Consider the following 12,429-nt stretch of genomic DNA (forward strand, 5'->3'; position numbering starts at 1 on the left):
TTCCCCGCCTGCTGCTTTGATTGTGGGCCGGAAGGAGGGTGGGAGGTTGTTTGGCCATTTGTTTGTATAGCACCAGTTTATCAAACCGAGCACTGATCTGCGTCCGCGTTTTCCAGCATCCGTATTCTTTGATATAAATAAATGACTGATCTGTGTTTCTGAGGATGGCCACAAGCCAAAAGGTTTGCTGCTCATGTAAACGTCCACAGTAAGAAAACAGGGAGCTCCACTTGTTGGCTGGCAGAACGAGCCAGGTGGGTGGCTTGAGGTGGCTTGGCCTCTGCCCCAAGGGTCTGCATGCACAAGAGGTCTTCTACTCCACATCCACGCGTGACTGCCCTTGTGTTGGGTGCCTTTGGTGGAAAGGACAGGGTGTCCCTGAGGAGGCGTGGATGGTTTTCTGGAGGTTGTGTGGGCACTTGCTGAGGACCATGCACTGACAGGAGGCTCAGAAATTGTAAATTGGGTCAGCTGGGCTTGGTCCTCAGGTTTTCCCTTGTAGCAGGGAGATACAGTTGCCTTGTTGTGCGACACAGGGAGCTCCTGTTCCAGCCTCGCTGCCAGAGGGAGATGGGTTCATGCACACGTTTTCCATTGAAGAGTCAGTTGTCCATATTCATGTGGTTTTTTTTTTTCTTTTTTTTTCTTTTTTCCCAAAGACAAGCCTAAATTTTAATGTTCAGGAGTGGGAGTGCCCTGAGATCATATGGGGAACAGAAACACAATCATCTCACTGTATTGAACAGTATTCACGAGAGAACTTCTGAAAAAGCCCTAATTCCTTTCTGTCCAAGGCTGGAGAGCCGCCATACAGAGTCATGCTGGCTTTCAACATAATGGAAATCCGGTGTATCAATCCTAGGGTGATGGAGGGGAACAGCCCAGGGGGAAGATCCCTTCCCTGAGCAGGACTGAAGAAGGAAGGGAATGTGATTCTGCTGAGGAGTAGCCTTGACATATTGGTAAGATTTCATACCAGTGTAGACCCCTCAGCCCAGAGGCACAACCATCAATGTACACGAGGATCTAGCTCAGGATGGATATGCGTAACCCAGCAAAAGCCAAATTATATGTCTTTTCCCTATTCGTCTCACCTGCGTTCCTGTTGCTTTGTTGATTTTGTAGGAGATTGGAGAGAGGCTGCACACCTACACATTGAGACTCGGCGTGTGCTTCTGGAGGCTGATGGTGAAAGCCAGTCCTGCTGCAAAGCTGCATTTCCTTTATGCAACTGCCATTTGTGCTGCTGGTAGCCATGCGTACCGTGGCTTTCACAACCCCCCAGAAGTAGCAGTTTCGTTAAGGGTGAGAAATTCTTCAACGACTGCTTAAACATGCAAGTGCACCTGGGACTCAGATGTTTTGTACAGTGCCTTTCTTCAGGAGAGAGTTAGCGTATGCTGTAACTATGGCAATAAAACTGATTTTTTTCTGTATGTGGAGGGCACAGGACTGGAGGCAAGGAGGCAGGTCACTGAGCTCAGTCCCACGGGACCAGCAGTGGGCATTGGGCTTCAGTCCAGAGAGGGCTGAGAGTGGTTATTCCACCTGCCCCACACTCAGCATACACTTACACCCCATTGCATCCCGCTCACCCGTAGCCGTCTTCTGTACTTCCCATTAATAACCCTAAAACTGTTAGGAGATGTCCAAAAATCACAAGTATGAGGTACCATGGGAAGAGAGGAGAGATCAGAAGTGCTGGCAGTGGCTCCCTGTGGCTGAGGGGTTTTCCAGGCACGTCATGCATTGCTGTGGCACTGCATGATTTTTCTTTCAGAGACTCTTGTCGCCAGTCCTGAAGTGCCTATGTCTTAAAAGTTGTTTGAGATGGGGGTTCTTGTCATACTAATACGATGAGCCAAACTTCTCCTTTATACATTCTTTTAAATTGTACTTTTTACATTTTAACAATTGATATTTTTGCTTTTCGTTTGGCCTGCCAAGCTACTTTTGGAGAGAAATTACAATTCAGTTCAAAATTCAGAACCCTCTGTTTTTAAGTTTTGTTTGAAATAATAATGTTGGAAATAATCTGGGTGAGGTCTGCAGTGTAAGGACCTCGAGGGCTGCTCTGGCAAATCCCAGTGTTTGTGGGTTTGGCTTTGCCACATCAGTAAAACACCCCTTAGAAACAGTGTGTTCATTGGGAAGTTTGAAAACCACAAACCGAAAATGTGTCATTGTTCTTTGCACTGTAATTATTAATGATGTCCACTTTTGAGTTGATTCACTACTTGTTATTTCAGTCTGTCTTGAGTGTTTTCACAGCTAATAAAAACCCTTACCTGAATAGCATTACAAAGTTGTGAGTGGAAACCAAATAATTATATAATTAATACAATTGTAACTGTAATGTATTTATTATGTGTTATTATCTATTTTACAAATATTTTTATATTATATCATATTGTATTATAGTTTATAAATATAATTTTATCCTGTAATTAGTATTTTATGACCACAGCTTAGAAGACTAAAATGGTTGGCAAGAATACCTATAGGCAGAAGTTTGAGAGCAATGTTTTTTACATCTTCCAGTGCGGAGCAGCTGTGCAAATGATGCCAAGTGCCTAATGCTTTCAGTGCAGGTCTTTACACAGAGCAACTTGTCCAGAAACGTGACATCATGCCAGTGCCCAAATGATTCAACAAAAATGTTGGACCCCTCAGTCCACGGCTTGGATCAGCTGGGTTGGAGTACGTATTTTCAGGCAGAGTTGTTCTTGGGAGGTCCCTTACAGAGAAGGACAGCGAGCTGGGGCCATGCTAAAAAAGCAGTCCTGCAGTGCAGTGCCTTTGTACTCTCCATAGGGACCCCTCTAAATTGTCATTTTGCAAGGGGGGATATTTTGCCAGCTCCAGCTGGGGAACTCCTCTGAGTTTTCCAAAGGGACAAAAAGTCCAAATCAAGCTGGAACGTGACATAGTTGACAGACAGCAGCAAAAGACAGAGACTGGATTAGGCTTGGGACGCTCCAGCTATGTCAAGAGTGCGTGTGGCTGCCCATTTCCACAAGCCTGTAACAGGCCAGTTTTGAACAGATGTTCCTGTGAACACTAGGAATGATATTTCAATCAGAAATGTCTAGCAAACACCAAATCTCTTCCCCAAGCATGGGGTGTGTAAGGGCATAGAATTGACCATTGACCTGAGAAGAAGTTGCCAGTTTTTATTTGTCTATTTTTTGTTTCTTGTAGAAAAAATAACATATTTGTCAGAGACATGTAAGCCATTTGCCATTTTGGCTCTATTTTGTTATTTTTTTGGGAAGAAATCAGGCTGTGGCTGCAAGTTTCAGCCCATAAGGTTAGAGTTTTCCCAAGCTGTGAAGCCGTGTGATGGGAATCATCAGCCAATTTAGTAACATGAGGGAGCTATCTTCTGCCCACAGTACTCATACAAGTCTGTCATGGCTTATTGATGTTATACCCCCCAGGCTTCTGGACCTTCTTGGAGTTATTGAGGACTACAGACCCGGAGTCGCCAGCAGTGGATCCTTGAGTAGGGCCGGTGTGCTTTCCAGGCTGGGACGGTCTCACACGACAAGCCCTGGGTCATGCAGGCACAGACACTGCCAGGTGATCTCAAGCACCAGCTCTGCGAAGAAGTACGTTGGCAGGGGCAGAGCACAGTAATGTTCCTCCACCAGGGAAGCGTCACTTCCAACAGGCAGCTCAAGGATGGCTGTTAGAATATTTTTTCTCTTAAACTCGGGCACACCTTATCCATGTGAAGAAATTTTTTTCATTGAATAAGCATTCCTGGTACCTGTAACTGTGATTATCATTAAACAAATATTGTATTTAGGGAGGATGGAAACAGGTTTATGAGTCTTTTACCAAACACAGCCATTAGGAGTTGACAAAAGAGCACAGATTGCACCGTGCTTTAGGGTTAAAAGAATTGGTTTCCTCTATTCTATTACATTCTGCAACTTTGTTGTAAGATAATTACGTTGTAGTAATAACTTCATGCAACATTTCTTAAGGACCGACTTTAAAGTATAGATATGATTTACAGGACTTCATTATATTCATAAATTCTAATGAAGGACAAATGGCACTCTGTCATATGAATAATGCTGCAGGAAAAATACCTGAACTTAAGTCCTCACATAACTTTCCAGAAGTGCCCTCTATCCACATAATAGGAGGTGGAGGAGAAAATCACAAGCAGCATTAGCTAAAACACTTCAGGTTGGCCTTACGGTCTCTTGACAATTTTACAACATAACTAAACTTAACTTTCAAAAAATGTTATTGTTATGAAATCAGAGGCATACTTCTCTAGATATGACTAAACTTTCTTTCTTTTCTACAGCTGTACATAGTTCACATTACTTCAGGTAAGGTAGGACCAGGGACTTCAAACAGTACTTTTAACATTGTGTGAAAATCAGATATGATGTCCATGCTTTGGAATTTCTCTCAAACATGGTCTTGACCTTTCTTAAACCAATGTTCCTTAATCATTGCAAAGCATACAATTCTTCCTCTTCTTTTTATTTTTTTCACAGCAAATTAAGAATAAAAATAATGCCAGTGACAATTTAAATACCACAATTCAACAGTCTCTACATTTTACAGCTAATAAAGCACAAAGCAGAAGAGGCAGACATGAAAATCTTCCAGCTGACCACTTCCCCCTTGGACAATATCCAAAACAAATATTCAAGGATTTGGTTGCTTGAATCTTTTCACAAATACCTACAGCAACCCTCCTAGTGGTGCTAAGTCTCTTGTAAAGATATGATAAAGAATCTATTCACTAATGAGTAATTCCTAAAACTGACATATAATATTTCACTTAAGATGCTAAAGCATTCACAGACCACATCTTAATGTCCTTTCTGTCTATTTTATCTAGATAAAGTCAGCCATAATGAGACTGATTTATATGAAGCCGTGATAGTCTCCATCATCGTGGGAACAAAACCATTGTGAAATCATGCCCTCATTGACTTCAATACCTGAAGCAAATTTTCATTGCCAGCCTTTGTTCCCAGTCTTGCGTGTCATCAAAGGAAACTGAGGAATTGTTCTCAAATGCTAACAGACAGGTGTAGTAAGCATGAACTGGGTGCCCCCATAGCGAGCACATCTGTGGACTGAGTGCATGGATTGTTTTCATTTCAGACAGATGACATGTATTTGGATACACTCGATAATGAATGATAAATGAAAAATATAGCACAGGTTTTGAATTATTGCTGTTTACAAAGCAGAGGAATTTACAGAGGAATTTTCCATCTTTAGAAAGCGTCCGTGTTCTACTAGACTGGCTTTGACCTCAAACCATCTGAATACAGACACTCACTTTAACACATTTAGATCTGCTTTTCTCCAATCATGTCATGAAAACAAATTCTTCTTAGAAACTTATAGATAGATGTACTATACGCTGGGTATGCCGTAGAAGCAAGAAGCACAAGTGGTCCAGAGAAGTCTGGACGTTCCTTTTCGGAGTATGCTATATGGAGCACGTGCTGTCTCCACAGGTGCCGTCGCCGAAATCTCTCTTGGATTTGGGTCTGGCCTGCTGGGTTAGCAGACCTCTCCTCTGTACTGCAGGGAGGAGGTAGCACAAAGCAGCCTGGATGAGGTGGGACTTGCTCCACCGGTGCAGCCAGCGAGGAAATGGCGTTGCTGCAGTGGAGCACCGATGCACTTTTGTGAGTGGGAATGCCCCACTTGTAAAGCTGCCCGGGGAGCAGCCAGGTATGCGTGGCAGTGCAGGTGCCCTCTGTCAGTCGTGTCTGGCACCATTGCGGAGGAGCAGCATGAAGGGTGGTTAGAAAGAAATCTGAGGCTGGGCTTAGCGCGAGGCTCCAGCCCCTCACCAGTGCTGCGGGAGTCAGGAGGCTGAGGAGGATTTTGCACTGGCACAAGTGCCCAGTGGAGCTTCAGCCTTTGCCCTACCGCCTGCTGAGATGCCTACCTGAGGCTGTCAGGGCAAAGAGGCTAATGTGACAACAGCCCTCCTGTTAGTCATTTCCACGCCAGGGGCTGTGGCTGCCAGCCCCAGGCCCATCCTGGCCTGTCCCTTCCTCCTGCCCAGGGCTGTCCTGTGCCCGAGCGAAGGGGTGAGGGCTGCTGGCGTCCCCTCTGTGTCAGCAGCATCAAGCCCCAGGAGGATCTCTGCAGGGTGAACCCGATCTTGTCTTTCCCGCTACGACCCTTCTGTTAAGAGTCAGAAGGTAGAACTTTATTACTATTTTAGTTTTTACGTTTTTGATTTGGACCCGAAGCTGGGGAAGGCGTGTGTTTCAGTGTCTCGCTGGGTTGCATCAGTAAGCCAGACACTGGTTTCCCCGTCCCTCCCACAGCCGTGTATTTATGGAAGCCTGGTGCCTGAGCCTATCTCAGTGCAACCGAGGGAGATTACGGCGAAAATATTACACAACTCAAAATGCACGATAAGCAGGAACAATGCTAGGAAGGGCTTTACACTAAATAAGCTCCACATGACAAACACTAGATTAATGCCTGCAACGTCAACCACCCGTGGCCATGGTGCACGCTGTGGACAATGGGTGGGTGTGCAAGCCTGCTTCTAAGGGAGACTTTAACCACAGGTAGATGGGTTTTGCCTTAGTGTTGTCACTGACATCTAGTGGTTATATACAGTAAATTCAGCTTAAATATTTTTTAAGTCTATGTATGAGCTTAAATGGCCAATACCAACTGAAGTATGCTACAAGGTTGGACTTTGCCAACTAGTTATTTCTGACAACAAAAATGTAATGTCCAATGCGCCATGCCAAGAATAAGGACTAGCCTGTACACAGCATGGTCTTTTTGGTGGTGGGCAACACTGGACCCAAGGAAACCACCAAAGTATTTTCTGTCTGAAAAGCAGTTGATGAACTTCTTTATTCTTTGTTATTTAGCTACATACAGCCTCTGTAATTTTTCCAAGCAGTATAGCCCTTCCAAATCAATGAAGATAACAACAATTCAACTCCCAATTCAAAATACATCATTTAAATAATTAATATGACATATTAAATGGGCTACCAGTGAAGGTGGAGAGGTTTAATATGGAAAATAGGGCAATATGGAGGTGCTATAAAAAAATCCACTTGTAATTGATGTTTGGTTTTGCACAAAAAGAAGGAATTGCCATCAACTGGAGTGAGTTTAGCAGTGGGCCACTAAGATGCTTGGGGCGGGAGAACTTGTCCTGTGAGGAGAAGCTGGATGGACCAGGTCTGGTTCAGCAAGGGGAAGAGGTGGCTTTGGGGGGGCCATCAGCAGCCCCCCAGCATGTGTTGGGGACCAGCAAGATGGAAGAGCTGGGCTCTTTACAGCAGTACATGGCAGGAGGATGAGAGACATGATTGAGTTAAACATGTGGTTCATACTAGGGTTAAGGAATCCCTTTCTCACCCTCAGGACAGTCAATGCATCCAGCCACCCAGAGATGCTGTGCAGTCCATGTCCTTTGAGTTTTTCCAAGACCCAAAAGGAAAACACCCTGAGCAACCTGGTCTGAGCTCACAGCTCAACCTGCTGTGAGCAGGAGGTTGGGGTGAGACCTCCTGAGCAGCCTTCCAGCCCTTCGTGGTTACCAGCTGGGGCAGCAAATGTAGAAGAGCAAAACAGGGGCAGGACGCTGGTGATTATCAGCATGGTCCAAGCTCTCTGTGTGTCCCAGACATGATGTGTCTGTAAAAGTTAGACGGAAAGAGATTTAACAGGAATACGAAGGATGTTCTCATCAATAGTATATCCTAGAGCAACATTCTCCTTGGGATGTTGCTCTTCAGTGGTTGCATACAACACTTCTTACTTAAAAGGAGAGAAAATTCCCTCCCTTCTGAAGAGAACTTAAGAAGTGATCCTTGAGCATACACATATCGTAGGACATACATCGTAGGATAAAATACTGACAGGCCAGATGTAATTATCCAAACTGGACCTTAACAAAGGAAATTCAGGGTCCTGGTTAAACTGAAAATTAACCCAGAGGAAATGAACACTATTGTAATTCAAACCCCAAATCACAGCCAGAGGTAAAACCACAAGAATGAAGATGGAAGTGTAAGAAGTGGTTTGACCTGGGACCACCAAGGTGGACACGCATTCATCATAATTTTGTGCTCCTACACAAGACAGGGTTTACATTGTCCATGTATTTCAATGCAGCCTCTGAAGACTGACCAAGAAACAAACCTGCATACTTAGCTTGAATTAGACTGAAAGACAGCAGAGAGTGATATTTTAATCTATTTCAAAAGCAAGAAGTACTTCTGAAGAAGTAGGCCCTTGTTTTGACGAAAAGTGTCGGTCACCTGACTTCTCTGTCAGTCATGGCCAAAATCATCCTTCTCTTCTCCTTTCATTTTGGATGAACACATTACTCCGTAGCTCTGCAGCAGAGAGCAATAAATGCAGCATGTCCAGCACTTCTATTATTTGTGATGAGAATCAATTACCCAGGTGGCTGCAGTAGTGATTTTCCAACATTAAAAAAGCTCTCAAAATGGTTAAAACACACACATACACAAAATCATGGGCACTTAGAGTTCTTGTTAAAATGACACCTCCTACCTTAGTTCACACTGACCCTGTAAATGTCATATTTGTTCTGACAGGGAAAAAAACAATCATGAACAAGCAGCCCAGATAATATTCCAGGATTTCGTAATCTGCAGTCAAGCATCATCCTTCCCAGAAACTTCTCTAGTGTTTCTTCCACTTCTATCATCAGCCACGTAAGGATTTTTTTCTCAATAACAAGCAAGATTTTTCTCAATAACAGGAAGAAAGCAAGAAAAAGTATATTTTTATTAATGATGAGCAAAAGGATCTTGCAGCTGTTTTTCATTTGCTGTGATCATTCAGGGATGAACATCCTTGCCAGAAGATACTTGCTTTGCAAGAGCCAGATGAAACCTCTCAGGTGTTGTTTGATGTCTTATTTCTTGCCTCTTTTACTGAGGTTCCCCACCTTTATGGTTCTGGGCCAGAGTCTCAGTTATTTCACAGCTTGTCTTTCAGTACTGGAAGCGGTTTCCTCTTGTCTGACGGACACCCAGACAGGCCTGTTTTGCTCCTAGCAAGCCTTACCTTCTCCTCCCTGTACCGCCTGTCCTGCTCCTCCAGGCGCTGCACCTCCGCCAGCTCGGCATTGCGCAGTTCAGCGTAGGCACGCTGGTGTGCCCACAGCTGGGCCAGCTCTTCTTCCTCCATCACTTCCAGCAAAGCTTGCTCCATCGTCTTCCCAACCAACACTTCCAGGATTGGCTCGACTTCAACGTCAAAGTCAAACAGCTGGGGATGGGGGTCAGTGGGACCGAGATAAATGACCCCTGACCACAGTCCCTCTCAACAGCTCAGCAAGGAGAAAAGGAGGATGAACAAAGCACTTGTGCTGAAGGGGGTGCTGAGAAGTGCAGGTGGGGGCCCAGTGTCAGTAAGGCAGGAAGCGTGAATGCCACCCGGGACTAAGGATGAGTGGGCTGGAGTGAGACACCACACACCCCAAACTGCAGCCACGCGGGGGACTGCCAGGGAGAAGCAGAGCTCTCACCTGCACCCTACTGCTGCTCCCTTCTGTGCTTCCAACCCCCTCTCGGGCTGGACACTATTTCATTGTAGGTCTTAGAATTGAAGTTCTTAACATTGTGGTTCCTAGCTGAAAGCAGCAGAACCAGTGCACATGGAGAAGCGCCTTCTGTTTTGCACTTAACTTCACAGCAGACTTTGGAGACAGTTTTGTTTTAACACCTTCTGTGAGGAGAAATTCCAGTACATTTCTGCCCCGATTTTGCCCCAGTAACTTGTTTCATACTAAACATGTTTTGACCATTCTTGTGGACCTGACTTTTCACTGCACCTCTCCTTTTCCTGTTTGCATGGCCACATCTCCTCCTCTTTTTTCTTGAGTGAAGAACAGAGAGGGTTGTCTGTCCAGAAATGCACGTTTCTGACACTCACGTGTCATCTCTGTTGCTGCTGTTGTGAATCCAGCTCTAGCAAGAAAAAACAGCAGGACTATGTTGTGATTCTTAAACCTGACAATTCAGTAGAGCAAACTACATCCAAGGAATAAACAGTAGAAGCCCAAAACAAAACCCAACCCCCAATTTAAAACATAGACCAGGCATCTGTGCAGTCCCTCTGATGCCACGTTCTCTGTAATGTCTGCTGCTCTTAAAATGGTTTCTGAGAGGACATTTTACTCCACAGACTTCAGAAACCAGTGTCTGAATCTTTAAGATTCAGTTCACCTTGAAGAATAAACAGTTCGTGGAGGAGTTAACTTTGATAAGGCAAGTGCAAAAAAAGGACACTGATAGCGTATCTGTCAACCAGCTATGCTGAAAGCGTGTCTTGTTTTTCATAGCCTGTTCCTCCTGAGAGGCAGTGGCAAAAGAGAGACCTCTGGATCTGTTAGGTTTGGAGAATGATGCTCGGCTTCTAGCCCTTCCAGAAACGGGCATATCAGTCCATCTGTAACAGAACATGCTGAACACCGTCAGCCAGAGGGCGTGCAGTTGGTGGTGCCCACAGGGTGCCCCTTGCTCTCTGGGTGTGAGGTGCCCAGGAGCTGTGGTGCAGCGCAGGGACTGCAGGGCAACCTCTGCTTGTGCTCAGAGGAGGGGAAGCCTGGCCTGTCACGCCGCAGGCACCCGGCACGCGGGGCACGCCCGCGTCTCAGTGGTGTGGTTGTGTTTTGTGTGGCTTTTGCACTGGCAGTGGGATCCCTGTGCACGGCTCAGATGTGTCCCAACGTACCTTGTCGTTCATCTCCTTCTGCACCTCCAGTGGCAGCGTGCTGTCCGTCCCCGGGCCCAGCATGTTTGGGCCAACGCAGATGGCGAGGTTGTTGGAGTCCATCCTGCTGCTGGCGGCGTTTTGGCTGATGCGGTGCAGCACGGACAGCAAGTGCTTGAGCAAGACGAGGTTTGGTCTGGGCAGTTTGTCGGCCACCCTAAGCGAGCACAAACACAATGCGACGTTTATCAGTGGTGCGGGGGCCGCTACTTCTTTATTTGAGCAAGTCTCAATTAAACTCAGGCAGACGACGCTTCCTCCAGAAAGAGGAACGCGTGCGCTTCTTTCACTGCTGAGCAGAAGCACCATTGAGAAATCCCCAACGGCAGCTGCCTGCGGTTAATTGCAAGGCCTCGCACTGCAAGATCCCGACTGAAGGGCAGCGTCACGGCGTCCGTGCCACTGAGCAGCTGAGGTGGCGTCAGGAGGTGTCACCAGAGGCTTCCCGACGGCACGTGAAAGGCCTGCGGCTGTGCCACGGCTCTCACAGCCCTCTGGCCAGCCTCCACCTCAGCTCTGTCTGAGGAGCACAACACAGAGGTGGCCCAACATGCCTGACCTCACAGCCAGCAGGCCTGCCGGCTCTCCTCAGTGCCCGTCCCCCCACAAGGTGACCATGTTCACTGCGGCGAATTGGATTCCTTGGAGGGAATATTTCGGAGGAAGTCCTGCAAGGCCAAGAGATACAGATGAGGCTTTGGGCACGGGCCCTGTGCACAGGGGCAGCATCACCACCACTCAGGCTCCGTAAGAGGCAGGCTGGCTGGAACTGGCAGCTCCCTAAGGTGACCGTCAGCACTGGGGAGCAGCAGGCTTCATGAGTACATGCTGAGTACGCTTGCATCAATACACTAAGAGGTCCTGTCTCTTTTCTGCTTTTTGTTCGCCCCTAAACCTCAGTGTTCCTCACTGAGGAGGAGGAGGCTGAAGTGAGTTTCCTGTGGCCATGCAGGAAATCAGTGGCAGAAGTGGAGCTGAAAAGCCAGTAGGAAAGGAAAATGCCGAACTTTCAAGTGTCTGAATCATTTGGCTTAATTTTGCTCTGTTTTTCAGTCCCTCCTAGGTCAGTGCTGGGTGCTAGGTGGGCCCATGCAGGTTGGCCATGCCCTCCCACAGCTGGAAGATGGAGGAATTCAGGTCCCAGCCCACTGCCAGCAGTGCCCAGATTTGCTTTCTCATCGGTGTGGGGCTCACACAGGGCTGGGCAGGGCCCTGCAGCCCCGGCACAGGCAGGGTCTGCCCAGGCGCACCTGAAGGCGAGGGGCGAGGGTGGAGAAGTGGCTCCACCACTTCCAAAAAAAAAAAGGTTTGCTGTAATAATGTATGTCTTATGGAGCCAGAGAGCCATGAAACAGAAACTTCACCAAACTCCTCATGACACTGTCCCCTCCAAGTCCCCTCTCCCTGATTCCTGTCCCCAGAAGTTGGCATCCCACAGAGGCTCCAAAAATATGTGAGGAAATTTTCAGAGAAGCTCATGTGCTTGGCTGCTCTGAGACCTGAGACTGTCCTCATGGACTCTTCCCATAAGGAAATCTGGTCCCATAGCTCACTGAAAATGACAGGACACCCCCTTCTTGCTACTGCTCCACATCTGAAGTTGGATACACAGACCGAGACCCGAATCTCATGTAGTGCAGGTCG

The sequence above is a fragment of the Anser brachyrhynchus genome (genome assembly GCF_964034855.1).
Source record: "Anser brachyrhynchus genome assembly, chromosome: 3".
Lineage (NCBI taxonomy): Eukaryota > Metazoa > Chordata > Aves > Anseriformes > Anatidae > Anser > Anser brachyrhynchus.